Raw genomic sequence first — 15,399 nt, 5'->3', positions numbered from 1 at the left:
GGAAGCCCCCTTTAACAAGGGGACCCCCAGATCCCGGCCCCCCCCCTGTTTGAAATGGTAAGGGGGTACAAAAGTACCCCTACCATTTCACAAAGAAAGTGTAAAAAATGGTTAAATAAAACAAACACACTTTTGAAAAATTCCTTTATTAAAAATAAAAAAATAAAAAAAAGATTCCAGCGGCGGTAATCCACTCTTGCTATCCAGCGACGGACGGTCATCTCTCCAGCGATGTCTCATCTCATCCAGCGCAGCGAATCCTCCGTCCTTCTTCTGTCTCCGTGGAGGAGACACTGCAAGGATTCCGGCGGCTGACGTTTCTTATATACGGAGGGCGGGGCCACCCGTCACCTGACCCCGCCCCCCTCTGACGCAAGGGGAAACCCGGGGGTTCCCTGTGACGTAGGGGTGACCCGCACCCCTCTGATGTAACACAGGCAGGTTTCCGTTACATCAGAGGGGGCGGGGTCACCTATACGTCACGGGGAATCCCGGGTTTCCCCTTGCGTCAGAGGGGGGCGGGGTCAGGTGACGTGTGGCCCCGCCCTCCGTATATAAGAAACGTCAGCCGCCGGAATCCTTGCAGTGTCTCCTCCACGGAGACAGAAGGATGGATCGCTGCGCTGGATGAGATGAGACATCGCTGGAGAGATGACCGTCCGTCGCTGGATAGCAAGAGTGGATTACCGCCGCTGGAATCTTTTTTTTATTTTTTTATTTTTAATAAAGGAATTTTTCAAAAGTGTGTTTGTTTTATTTAACCATTTTTTACACTTTCTTTGTGAAATGGTAGGGGTACTTTTGTACCCCCTTACCATTTCAAACAGGGGGGGGCCGGGATCTGGGGGTCCCCTTGTTAAAGGGGGCTTCCAGATTCTGATAAGCCCCCCGCCCGCAGACCTCCACAACCACCGGCCAGGGTTGTGGGGATGAGGCCCTTGTCCTCATCAACATGGGGACAAGGTGCTTTGAGGGGTCACAGACCCCCAAAGCATCCTCCCAATGTTGAGGGCATGTGGCCTGGTACGGTTCAGAAGGCAGGGGGGGCCGCTCTCTCGTCCCCCCCTCTTTTCCTGCGGCCTGCCAGGTTGCGTGCTCGGATAAAGGGTCTGGTATGGATTTTTAGGGGGAACCCCACGTCAATTTTTTTTTAAATTTGACGCGGGGTTCCCCTTAATATCCATACCAGACCTGAAGGGTCTGGTTATGGATATTTAGGGGGAACCCCACGTCAAATTTTTTCTTAAATTTGAGGCAGGGTTCCCCTTAATATCCATACCAGACCTGAAGGGCCTGGTAATTGAATTTGGGGGACCCCCACGCTTTTTTTTTTTATTTATTTATTTATTTTTTTATCAATGACTTTCAATGAGTGTTACGGGAGCCGACAATTCATAATAGCTGCGAGTGATTTTAAAGGACTTTTTTTCCTGCATAAATTACACTTTGTGCAGGGACAATTCTAAGCACGGGAAACATGCGCCCCTTCACAGGCATACTATAGACAACCCCCCCCTACGAAATTTAAAGGAATATTACACTTTTATTGTTTCACTTTAATCATTATTAAAATCACTGCTCCCGAAAAAACGGCCGTTTTTAAAACTTTTTTTTGCATTGATCCATGTCCCCTGGGACAGGACCCAGGTCCCCAAACACTTTTTAGGACAGTAACTTGCAAATTAGCCTTTAAAATGAGCACTTTAGATTTTGAACGTTGGAGTCCCATAGACTTTAATAGGGTTCTAAAGTATGCTATATACTAGCTCCGTCGAATCTTCTTTATACATTCGACAGACACCATAAGCCTTCAAAGACAGATTCGACCGTGATTCATGTGGATTTTCGGACGAATGCAATTTTTGAACGAAAAACGAAATAAATAAAAACGAATTTCGGGAGTAACTAAATAAATTAAGTTTTCAGACGAAAACGAAATTCCGAAACGAAATATTTTACTCTGCACATGTCTACACAGTACACAGAACATGGTATTGCAGTTATTTTAGTAAATGTAAACTGCTAAATACTATTTCTCATCAGCAGTTATAGCAATCTTGTGACTTCTATCAATGTCCAGCCAAGCATTGTTTAAAGCTTGTAGGAGAAGTTTTCATTCTCTCCTGATTGTCCTATGAGGCTGCAGGACCCCTGACCTTCTGTCTGGACAGTGCTGATTGGCGCTCTGCTGATCACATGCACCCTCCCAAGAAAAAGAAAAACTCTCTATCAATACACACCAGACTGAGAATGCGCACAGTACCCCCAAGTCTCTGTGCTATCAGGAGATGGGTTGGGGATTTTGGAAGAAGGGGAGGATCAGAGAAGACAGGATCAAACAGCCTTTTTACACAATGCGGAGGATTAAGCCCTTAGGTTCCACAGTGAGTATAGCAAGCATGCTTTACTGCATATACAGACTGATTTCACTGTTCTGGGTTTAATAACACTAACTCTGAGCATAAAATATTTCATTAAAATATATTCCTTGTTAGCCACAGAAGATATAGATCCAATCTGTGAGCACAAAGTGCCTTTGCAAATCTAGATATTGGGGCAATTCACTAAGAGTTAAATAGTCTTGAAAGTGCAGTTCACTAATAATTTTGCACTAAATATTGAGTACGGTATTTGTTGGCTTTAATGGAAATTACTGCATTTTTTCAGCTGGTTGCTAAGGAGCGGGATGGGAAGCCGGCTGCTGAGTCTTTAACATTGGATGACTCGTCAGCTGTCAGCGAGTTCCCCCGCTGACAGGTGAATGTTAAAAAAACGTGCTGATAATTAAAAAGTAGGAAAAAACAGTGCGGGGTCCCCCCTATGCATAGTATCTATAGCATGACATTTCTAAACAAAAAAAATTTATGAAATACATTAAAATTGCCGACAATGCAAAACCATTGCCGGCAATAGAAAAATGTTTGAAAACGTCATTGGGCCCCCCTTCCAGTCCATACCAGACCCCTTCGGTCTGGTACTGATTTTAAGGGGAACCCCACACCAAAATGAAAAAAAACAGCATGGGGCACCCCCCCCCCCCAAATCCATACCAGACCTTTATCTGAGCATGCAGGCCGGCAGGTCAGGAAAGGGGGGGATCAGCAAGAGCCCCGTCCTGAACTATACCAGGCCACATGTCCTCAATATGGTGGGTGTGGGTGCTTTGTTGATGCTTGGTGGTTGTGGGGGTCTGCGGGCCGAGGGCTTATCAGAGTCTGGAAGCCCCATTTAGCAAGGGGGCCCCCAGATCCTGCTCCGCCCATGTGAATGAGTATGGGGTACCCATTCACCAAAAAAGTGTCATAAAAAACAGTGTCCCCCAATGTAAATCTATCATCAATCACACCTGCCACACGCCTGCCGAACCCAAGAAAAACCCCAAGAAAAAGCTCCGCTCATGAGGAAGGCTGACCGCCAAATGCCAAGCATGCACCACCCCATGTTGAGGGCATGTGGCCTGGTATGGTTCAGGAGGGTGGGGGGGCCCTCGCTTTTCCCCCCTTTCCTAACATGTCGAGCTGCATGCTCGGATAAGGGTATGGTATGGATTTTGGGGGGCCCCATGCCATTTTTAAAAACATTTTGGTCTGGGTTACCCTTAAAATCCATACCAGACTTGAAGAGGAACCCGCAGACAGCTGATGAGTCTGTTAAGGACACAGTAGCTGGCTTCCCGGCCCACATCTTAGCAATAGCTTTTTCTCAAAAAACATTGTGGGGTCCCCTGACGCCCACGCTGTTTTTTGACAAATACCACATGTAATATCGCCAGCAAAGCCTCTTGCAACAGTAGCAGTGGCAGCAGTACCATTTACATAGCTTGGGCAAAGAGCAGAGCTTTGGCAGAAAACTGGCAGAACCCACCCATTACAGACTGCCTGCAAAAAAATACAGGAAGGTGCCAATACAAGACCAGTCTTCCTGCACGAGGTGAGAGAGCAGCAGTGACTGCTCTTTATTGGAGATGCTCTTGCACAGAGACATTTCACTTTGGATTACTGCATAGTTCAGGAAGAAATACACAAAACACACCAAGTTTCAGTCCTGGTTCACTTTGGTATGATTTGACATGTGTTTGAAAATGCGATTTGACATGTGAAATTGGTGGCAAATCGGCATCTTAATCGGTGCGGCTCTGCATTTGCAGCTCTGCACCGATTTTCAAAAAGTAGTTTCTGTACTACTTTTTGCGATTTTGGGCTGCAATTTACATTGACATCTATGCAGAAACCTGCACAGATGTCTCTGAAATCACGGCCGAAATAAGGACTTGCGCAGCTTCATTACCGCAACTCATTATGAACCTGGGCTGAAGTAAGAATACACATGGCTCCTGTATTTAGAAAACATTTGCTTATCCAATAGTAAGATCTAACCAAATGTCACATCTGTCAGCATGGCAGGACATGTAGGGACCTATAGTTCCACAGCAGCTCAAAAGCTCCCCTCCTGAACATGATGGTGATGGTTTCCTTCCACCACCAACAGTGCCTCCTGCCCTCCAGTGGATGCTTTCCAGTTTCTTGCACCGGAGCCCTGGAGGTACTTGTTACGCCTCTGATAGGAGGTATATATTAAGCCTCCATAGGGGGGCAGCTTTGTTGATTTTGGAGCCAGTTAGTTGTATACAACAGTTAGTTGTATGGTAATAGGGGCATGATCTGACCAAGTGATAGTTTCAATAGATGAAGAGGTAACAAGTGGGATTGTCCATCTCTCAACAATAAACATATTAATTCTTGAATAAGATCTATGAGAAGTGGAAAAGAGGGAATAGTCCCTCTCTCCCGCATGATGACATCTCCAAACGTCAGACCATTTTTGAAGAGAAACGTGTTCAGACAGGCTGAGGGATCCGTGACAGCATAAATGGCCTTGACGGTTTATAGCAATTTGTTTAAGAAGTTTATTTAATTAACGGATCTGATTTACGTTGGGAGTATATAAATTAACTAGCGTGTATGAAACATCATCAATATCACAGACTAGAACAATAAAACTGCCATTAAGCTCAGTTATGGAAGACTTGGAATGGAAAAGTTGGAATTTAAAGGAATCCTTGATGGCTATCAATACCCCTGCTTTCTTCTTGGCAGCAGAAGCTGTAAATGTCTGTGGGAAATGCTTCAATGAGAGCTTCGGTGGTGCATGTTTGAGGAAATGGGTCTCCTGCAGAAATATAATGTCTCCCTGGAGGGATAGAATCTCTTTTTGCAAGGCCTTTCACTTATGTGGGCTGTTAAGGCCCTTTACATTGAATGATACGATTTTAGGGCCCATAATCCCAGTAGATGTGAGAGGGGAATGCTTGACTTGACGAGTGCAGAGTAAAAAGGAGCATCCCAATCTCTAACCCAGGTGAGGGGTTTTTGGGTATGTAGATGAGTAGTTTCCAAAGATTTGATGAGTATCTTGGGTGGTTGCAGTCATTCATACGGGTACATGGGGGATATGCCATATCTGGAAAAAGAGAGAGTAGGACCAGGACTTGAACTTCCAAATAGGAAAACAAAACAAAAAATAAAACAACTTGGAGCATAAAACGAGCTCCATGGGCAATAAGTGAAACGTATTGCTTAATGGGGGGGGAAATCAGAGAGGTAACAAAAAGTAACCTATAAGTATCCACTGTATGAATCAACATAGATCCCAAGAGAGGCAGATCCCGACTTAGGGCCCTCCATTTTAGAGAGCAAGCAGATGAGAGTGAGGCGATGAAGGGATGCTACCACCTTGATTAGGACCATCCCATGGGGATTTTAACAGGTGAGGTTTGCCAAGAAGTGGGGTATCCGGAGAGATAATGTTCCACTCTTTCAGGAGCTGAATTCCTTTATCGAGCAAATGCACCCCGTTTCTTGCCTTGGTGTGTAATGATCAGTTTAGTAGGCTGTCCCCATTGGAAAGTGATCTTGTGATTGTGTAGGGCTTTGGTTACGGTAAGAAATTGACGACTGCTGTTAAGAATGGCAGCTGAAAGGTCAGCTTAAAGCGCTGCCCCGTTGAATTTTTCTGATAATGCCAGTTTGGTGCAAACAACTGGTATGGCTTTATCCTTGGTGGTATAAAAACGTATACGAGCCAGGAAATCCTTCGGAATGGTGTCAAGGAGGTGTGAGGTTTTAGGGATTCTGTGAGCCCTATCTATGAGGAGATCAATATCTGATGCTGATGGTAGCAGTTCAGGTAGCAGTTGGTGAAGGAAGTTGTGCAGTAGTGGTTGAGTAATCATTTTGGGTATGCTGTAAAATTTGATGTTATTGTGGCATGAGCGGACTTCGAGATCTGCTAATTTGGCTGACAATCTTTTGATTTTTTCCTCATGGTCATTATATGCATCAATGACATCTTTATGGACATGGCAGATATCCCCCATTTTGTCTTCAGAATGGGACATCCAGCGAAAGGTCTTGTACTGCAGAAGTTACATTGGTCAGCATAGCTATAATATCAATGTGGATAGATTCCTTGAGAGACAGGAGCATATCTTTAAGGTCAGCAATGGTGGCAGGCTGAGCAGAGGGAGGAAAGTCCTCAAGGGGTCTCATTAGTTGCAGTGAGGAATGGGATCTAGCTGGGAGCCTTCACACCCCCATCACCACCTTCCTGCCTGGACATTTTGAGTTTTGTGGGGCTGTGTTTGGTGAGGGAGTCAGGAGGGGAAGTCTCACTGTTTGTTTTGTCCAGAGGAGCCGTGCCGTTGCCCTGTGGAGGCGCTGCTACATGTCTTCTCCCCACCACCACAGTGCCTCTGTGTGACTCGTGTGAGAAGAAGCTGCCGCTACCGCCACCGCCATTTTGTTGAAGCATGTCTCTGACCGATGGGTAGAAGTCTGCATGGCTGTCATCCCAGAAGTAAACCTCTTCTAAAAATTATGCACAAGAAAACTGTTTGCTGAAGACAAGCAGGCTAAGAACATGGATTACTGGAACAATATCCTGTGTTCTGATGCAACCAAAATAAACTTATGTGGTTCAGATGGTGTCAAGTGTGTGTGGGGCAACCAGGTGAGGAGTACAAAGACAAGTGTGTCTTGCCTACAGCCAATTATGGAGCTGAGGGAACCATGAAGGCCACATGTACTTGTCATAATATGCCCAAACCATTGTGACTCTATTTTGATATGCTTTGCCATTTCAAACATGAAAGACTGCTTAGAAAAATGCTTGCACAAGCACTGTACTTTATATATATCATTATGGTTTAGTTTGTCTTTTCATGATAAATGTATTTTAGGGGTCATTGACTTGTATAATCATATATTTTATACCAATACATCATTTACTAACCACTCCCCCCTCCCCTCTTTCTATTGATATGTTGAATCATATATAAGCTGTAACGCACCTAATAAAGGCAGACATTTTACGAATGTACAACCTGCTTCTCATTTCATTCGGTGTCTCCAGATATCGGAGGGCCCTGTTGGTGTACCTATAGAAGGGTGGTCGTCCAGAATATCTACTATTTCGTTTCTGATGGGGGTTCTTCCAGGATTTCAAATGTGGTTTTGTCATTGCTTAGGGTGTTATAAAGAAATTAAGAAACATTGTTGCTGTGGTGCATATGGGAAAAAGGGGTTTTGGCTATGCGATTTAAATTTGTAACAGATATTTATATTTTTGCTGAGTGTCAACAAATATCTTAAGAGAACAAAATAGACATACAGTATATAAAGAGAATTAATTTCAAACGACCAGTCAGTACAGTAACACTACAGTAGTGTGTGAGGTAGGTCTCCCCCTTTACTAATATTTGTTTATAGAAATTATAGTGCTTTATTTTGCTGTAAAGATGTGTAATTTTCTTGAAGTACATGTTAAATACATGTTTTGATGACTCTTTGAAGGTAAAAAAGAAGAGAATAGAATTTTGAAGGTTGCAAAAGAATGTGTTAGGTGTGCTGGGGGTTTGTGTAAGGAAAGGGAATGTTCTGAGTACACCCTACTGTGGGAAGAATAACATAAGTGAGTTTAAAAGTGTTTTTAACCGGTTCCTGACTGCCAATATACATCAGCAGAATGGCACGGTTGGGCAAATGGGCGTACCTGTACATCCCTTCCTCCCCCTGGGATTTATGGGCTGGACCTGGTGATCGCTCCTAATGAATGGAAACCTTCCCCTGTCTGTGTAAGTGTAAACACAGACAGGAGGAAATTATGTCATCTCTCCTTGTCGAGTCTTTTCTATTTCAGTGAGAGGAGAGATAACATCTAACCATGAGTTGCACCAACAGTACACATAGGTACACTTGCTACCCCCCGATATACTACCTAATAAAGGGTTTAACCCCTTGATTGCCCCCTAGTTAACCCTTTCACCTCCTGTCACCAGTGTCACTAATCGATTGCCATATTTGTGTCACGGGTGACGCTAGTTAGCCAGTTAGGTGATTTGTTTCACCGTCAGATTTTTTATAGCGGCAGGTACCCCCATATACTACTTAATAAAGGTTTTAACCCCCTAATTGCCCCCAGTTAACCCTTTCACCCCCTGTCACCAGTGATCACTGTATTAGTGCTACGGGTGACACTGGTTAGTTTTTTATAGCATACCCGCCGTATATAAAGGTTTAAACCCCTGATTGCCCGGCGGGTAATATCAGTTAGGTTTTAGCATCAGTCAGGGTCTGCGTTGCCCCTGGCAGCATCAGATTAGTGCCAGTAGAACCAACACCCACGCATGCACCATACACCTCCCTTAGTAGTATGGTGTCTGAACGGCAAGCACCAGTGGCCTAGTACACTCTAGTCGTAGTCAAACCAGCATTGCAGTAACAGGTGGTGGCGTGGCGAGTCCCATAAGTGCAGTTCAAGATGGTGAGGTAACTAGAACAACTAGTGTCCTGCAGCCACCAAGAAGACAAAGATAGGCCCGTTCAACCCATAGTGCCCTAACTGCTACATCTGTCAATCGTAATTGAGAGCCAACCACTTCTGCAGCACCTGTACTTCCCCCATTCACTGGCCAATCTGGAATTCAGGTGGAAACACTTGATTTTTATTCACTGTTTTTCATGGAAGATCTCTATAGATCTATTGTGGACCAAAGCAATTTGTATGCTGGTCAATTCATTGCCGTTAATCCCCATTTGACCCTTGCCAGAGATAGGAAACCTATTACGGTTTAGGAATTTAAGACCTTTCTGGGGCTATCCCTCCTCATGGGTATAACTAAAAAGAGTAAGTTGCGGTCATATTGGTACACTTACCCAATTCACCATATGCCCGTGTTCTCTGCCTCCATGACCAGAGCACTATACGAGCAAATCTTGCGGTTCATGCACTTCAATGACAATGATCTCTGTCGTCCACGGGGTGACCCTGGATACAATCAGCTCTACAAAATTCAGCCCCTCATAAACCACTTTAACCAAAAGTTTGCACCCTTGTTTACTCACCATCAAGTTGTCTGCATTAATGAGTCTCTGATTAAGTTTTCTGGCCACTTTTCTTTCAAACAGTATCTTCCCAGCAAGCGTGCCAGGGCCACAGGCTATACATATAGTTTTATGGTTTACGAGGGAAGAGTTAGTCACATAGAGCCAGAAAACTGCCCAGATTACATAGGGAGTGCTGGTAAGATTGTGTGGGACTTGGTGTCACCCTTATTCGGAAAAGGGTACCACTTGTATGTGGACAATTATTACATGAGCGTGCCCCTTTTTAGTCACTTGTTTAATCACGGAATTGGTGCATGTGGCAGTGCAATCTAATTGCTGGGGCTTACTTCAGCTTGTAGATTCCCGTCTTAGGCTGGGGGAGAGAACCTGTTTGAAGTGTAATAATTTGCGTGCTGTGAACTGGAGGGATAATCAGAATGTTTTTGTTCTGTCCTCCCTTCACGTAGACACGGCGGTCCAAATTCCTATGGCGACTGGTGTTGTGGAGAAACCCCTCTGTGTCCATGAATATAACCATATGGGAGGGGTGGACCTCAACGACCAGTTGTTGGTGCTGTACCTAATTGTCCATAAGGCCAGACGCTGGTACAATAAAGTGTCTGTATACTTATTTCAATTGGCTCTGCTGAATGAATATGTGCTATACAAAGCGTCAGGACCAACTGGATCCTTCCTTATATTCCAGATTCCTTCTGTTTCCAGACGGTGCTGTGGCCCAACTTCCCATTCCAAATGCAGTAAGCTGGGTGCATGGGAAGCATTTTCTGTATGTCCTCCCTGGTACCCCTACCCAACGAGCCCCCCAAAGAAAGCGTGGATATAGGTGTGACACATGCTATTATTGTCCCTACTGTCCTGACCATCCTGGTCTTTGCATTGGTGAATTTTTTGAATGCTACCACACACTAGTAGAGTATTAGCATAAGGTACAGCACAACACAGACTACGAAACACTTTTACAGGGTCTCCAAAGATGCCATCGTATTTTGGGAGACCTGAGCCTGGAACCGAACTGTTACAACAGTTACAGTTACAAATAAATGTGCAAAAAATTATATATATAAAATAAAATAAAACAAAAACTGTTGTTGTTTTATTGTTCTCTCTCTCTATTGTTCTGCTCTTTTTTACTGTATTCTACAATGCAATGTTTTATTGTTACTATGTTTTACCTTGTTTGCTTTTCAGGTATGTAATTATTTTATACTTTATTGTTTACTGTGTTTTATTGTTAGCCATTTTTTTGTTTTCAAGTACACCATTCAGCTGCAGCACTGATTTATTTATCTTGACAGCAACCGATACGTAAAACAACGACTCCAGCACTGTAGAAGGGGATTTTACCATCACAGCTTAAAAAAAAAAAAGAGCATATATGGCAAAGCACGGGGGCAGGGGTGGAGGGGCGATTTGCCCCTAACATTTGGGGTGGATTGTCCCATGCTTCGGCATATATATTTTTTAGGCCCAGATTGCGTTAAAAAATGTTTTATTTTTACTATGTTTTATTGTATTTGCTTTGCAGGTATGGTAAGCCTTACTAAATAAAGAGAGAGAGACGGCGCCCTCTAAGTGCAGCGATAAAGAGGCTAAAATGTATTAAAAAGGTTTAAAAACACTCACATTGGGTTAGTGGTGTAAAGGCACATCTTAGATACAAGGTTTCATCCGTATATACCTTGGGACACAACACATGGGGGCTGTAGTGCAGGGATCCAAGCAACTGTCCTTTAGCCGATGGTTAGTGGCTTGATCCATTTCATGACAGTTTCAGGATGGTCGGAGCGGTGCTGGTCACTGTAGTACCCTTAGCTTGATGTTCAGAGAGTCTGTGTCTTCCGGGAACGGGCTGGAGTAGGTGGCGCTTCGGAGCATGCGTGCTTCTTCATCAGGCTCTAGTAAGCCTTACTGTTATAGTGTAATGTCACTTTGTTTTATTGTTAACCATCATTTGCTTAACAGGGACGCCATTCAGCTGCAGCACTGATTTATCTTGACAGTAACAGTGTTTGCTCCCATGATACATAAATCAGTGACTCCAGCGCTGTAGGAGGTGATTTCACCACCACAGTTAAAAAAAAATGTTGCATGTATGCCCATCATTAGAAGTGGGTGGATGAAGGGCTAATTCTAATAGTGGGCATACCCACCGATCAATCTCTTCTTTTCGTTCAGCCCACAGGCTGCATGAAAAAAAGAACATACAATGTATGCCTAACAAGGACCAGCAACATACTGGTACTTGCTGGACTTTGATTGGTGATACCAGAATGATGCCTGCAGGTTTAGGTATTATTCTTTTCAGCCAGCGGTCGGCTTTCATGTACAGTAAAAGCAATCCTAGAGGCTAATTAGCTCCCACCATCTTCCATAGTTTCTTGGGCTCTCCTGTCCCAACAGGGAACCCGCGAACGCAGCCGGTGATTCCGCTAGCTGACCATAGAGCTGATCAAAGACCAGAATGGCTCCAATCATCTCTATGGCCTAAGAAACAGGAAGCTATGAGCATTTCATGACTTAGGTTTCGCCGGTTATAAACAGCGCCATTGGGAAATTGGCAAAGCATTTTCTCACACCGGTCTTGGTGTGGTCAGAGGAGAGATCTAGGGTCTAATTGACCCCAATTTTTTGAAGAAAAAAAAGAGTACCCGTCACTACCTATTGCTATCATAGGGGATATTTACATTCCCTGAGATAACAGTAAAAATGATAAAAAGAAAATAAAAATGAAAGGAACAGTTTAAAAATATAATAAAAAAGCAAAGGTGAAAGCAAGCGTCGGTCTGGTGTCATATATAAACAGAAATTACACCAAGCATGTGAGGTATCACTGCGAAGGTCAGATTGAGTACAGTAATTTTAGCAGTAGACCTACCGGTACTCTATAAATCTAAAATGGTAACCTGTAAAGGCTTATAAAGGCTTTTAAAAATATATGTAGTTTGTCGCCGCTGCACATTTGTGCACAATTTTAAAGCATTTTGTGTTTGGTATCCATGTACACAGCATAAGATCATCTTTTTTATTTGATCATCACTTGGACAATATAGTGCGTTTTAGTGCATTCAAATTTAAAAAAGAGAGTTATTTTTTCAAAAAAATTGGGTTTGAAAAATCGCTGCGCAAATACTGTGTGAAAAGAAAATTGCATCACCCACCATTTTAATCTTTAAGGCCTTTGCTTTAAAAAATATATATAATGTTTGGGGGTTCAAAGTAATTTTTTTTTAGCAAAAAAAAAATATTTTTTCATGTAAACAAAAAGTATCAGAAAGGGCTTTGTCTTCAAGTGGTTAGAAGGATGGGTGATGTGTGACATAAGCTTCCAAATGTTGTGCATAAAATGCCAGGACAGTTCAAAACCCCTCCAAATTACCCCTTTTTGGAAAGTAGATACCCCAAGCTATTTGCTGATAGGCTTGTTGAGTTCATGGAATATTTAACCACTTAACAACCGCCCATTGCCGATTAACGGCTTCAGGGCGGTTGTTTAACTCTGAGAGGCCGTTAATTAACGGCCTCCCAGAATTCTGCTCTCGCGCGCCCCCTGGGGCGCGCACACGAGAGCATCCGTGACCGCTGGGTCCAGTGGACCCGGCGCATCACGAATCACGGTAAACGGCCGCTCGTCGCGGCCGTTTACCACGTGATCGCTCCGTCAAATGACGGAGTGATCACTTGTAAACAAGCCGGCGTCATGTTATGACGCCGGCTCCTCCCTCCCCCTCTCTGTACCGATCGGTACAGCGGAGGGGGAAGAGATCGGTGTCAGCAGCGATGTGGGCTGCATCTGCAGTGCCCACATCGCTGCTCACCGAAAATTAACCCCTCGATTCCCTGCATTACTCTGCAATACCCTGCCATTACTCTGCATTACTCTGCAATGCCCTGCAACACTCTGCAATGCCCTGCAACACTCTGCAATGCCCTGCAACACTCTGCAATGTCCTGCAACACTCTGCAATACTCCGCAATGCCCTGCAACACTCCGCTATGCCCTGCAACACTCCGCTATGCCCTGCAACACTCTGCAATGCCCTGCAACATTCCGCAATGCCCTGCAACACTCTGCAATGCCCTGCAACACTCCGCAACGCCCTGCAACACTCCGCAACGCCTTGCAACACTCCGCAACGCCCTGCAACACCCTGCAACACTCTGCAACACCTTGCAACACCTTGCAACACTTTGCAACACTTTGCAACACCCTGCAACACCCTGCAACACTCCGCAACACCCCGCAACACTCCGCAACACTCCGCAACACCCTGCAACACTCCGCAACACTCTGCAACACCTTGCAACACCTTGCAACACCCTGCAACACTCTGCAACACTCTGCAACACCCCGCAACACCCCGCAACAACCCGCAACACTCTGCAACACCCCGCAACACTCCGCAACACTCTGCAGCACTCTGCAACACCCGCCAATACCCTGCAACACTCTGCAATGCTCTGCAACACCCGCCAATACCCTGCAACACTCTGCAATGCTCTGCAACACCCGCCAATACCCTGCAATGCTCTGCAACGCAGTACTCTGCAACGCCATACTCTGAGATACCCAGCCATAGACATCCCCCCCCTCCCGCCGCCCTCTGCCCTCCGGTGCTTCTACCGAATCGCTAATACGATCAAAGCCAGAATCTTTTTTTTTTTTCAGGCTTCCCAGCTTAGAGGTGAGATGCGGGGTCTTATTGACCCCATATCTCACTGTAAAGAGGACCTGTCATGCCATATTCCTATTACAAGGGATGTTTACATTCCTTGTAATAGGAATAAAAGTGATCAAAAAAATTATTTTTGGGGAAAAAAATGTCAAACTAAAATAAATAAAGTAAAATGAACAATAAAAAAAAATGTTTTTTTTTAAAGCGCCCCTGTCCCCATGTGCTCGCATGCAGAAGCGAACGCATACGTAAGTCCCGCCCACATATGAAAACGGTGTTCAAACCTCACATGTGAGGTATCGCTGCGAACGTTAGAGCGAGAGCAATAATTCTAGCCCTAGACCTCCTCTGTAACTCAAAACATATAACCAGTAAAAAAAAATTAAATCGTCGCCTATGGGGATTTTTAAGTAGCGACGTTTGGCGCCATTCCACGAGCGTGTGCAATTTTGAAGAGTGACATATTAGGTATCTATTTACTCAGCGTAACTTCATCTTTCACATTATGCAAAAATTGGGCTAACTTTACTGTGTTTTTTTTTTTTAAGCACAAAACAGTTTTTTTTCCAAAAAAAAGCATTCGAAAAATTACTGCGCAAATACCGTGCGAGATAAAAAGTTGCAAAGACCACCATTGTATTCTCCAGGGTGTTTGCTAAAAAAACATATATAATTTTTTGGAGTTCTATGTAATTTTCTAGCAAATAAATGATGATTTTTACATGTAGGAGAGAAATGTCAGAATTGTCCTGGGTGCTCCAGAACACCTGATGGCGCTCCATGCATGTTGGGCCTCTGTATGTGGCCACACTGTGTAAAAGGCTCACACATGTGGTATCGCCATACTCGGGAGTAATAGCAGAATGTGTTTTGGGGTGTAATTTGTGGTATGCATATGCTGTGTGTGAGAAATAACCTGATAATATGACAATTTTGTGAAAAAAAAAAAAAGTAAAAAGAATCTTGATTTTGCAAAGAATTGTGGGAAAAAATGACAACTTCAAAAAACTCATCATGCCTCTTACTAAATACCTTGGAATGTCTTCTTTCCAAAAAGGGGTCATTTGGGGGGTATTTGTACTTTTCTGGCATGTTAGGGTCTCAAGAATTGAAATAGGCCGTCAGTACTTCAGGTGTGATCAATTTTCAGATATTGGCACCACAGCTTGTGGACTCTATAACTTTCACAAAGACCAAATAATATCCACCAATTTGTACTTATTTTTACCAAAGATATGTAGTAGTATAAATTTTGGCCAAAATTTATGAAGAAAAAATTACTAATCTGCTAAATTTTCTAACAGAAACAAAGAAAAATTCAT

The sequence above is a fragment of the Lithobates pipiens genome, unplaced genomic scaffold (genome assembly GCF_037356315.1).
Source record: "Lithobates pipiens isolate NorthernLeopardFrog02 unplaced genomic scaffold, aLitPip1_a1.2 Scaffold_16, whole genome shotgun sequence".
Taxonomy (NCBI): domain Eukaryota; kingdom Metazoa; phylum Chordata; class Amphibia; order Anura; family Ranidae; genus Lithobates; species Lithobates pipiens.
This window is presented reverse-complemented; position numbering follows the sequence as displayed.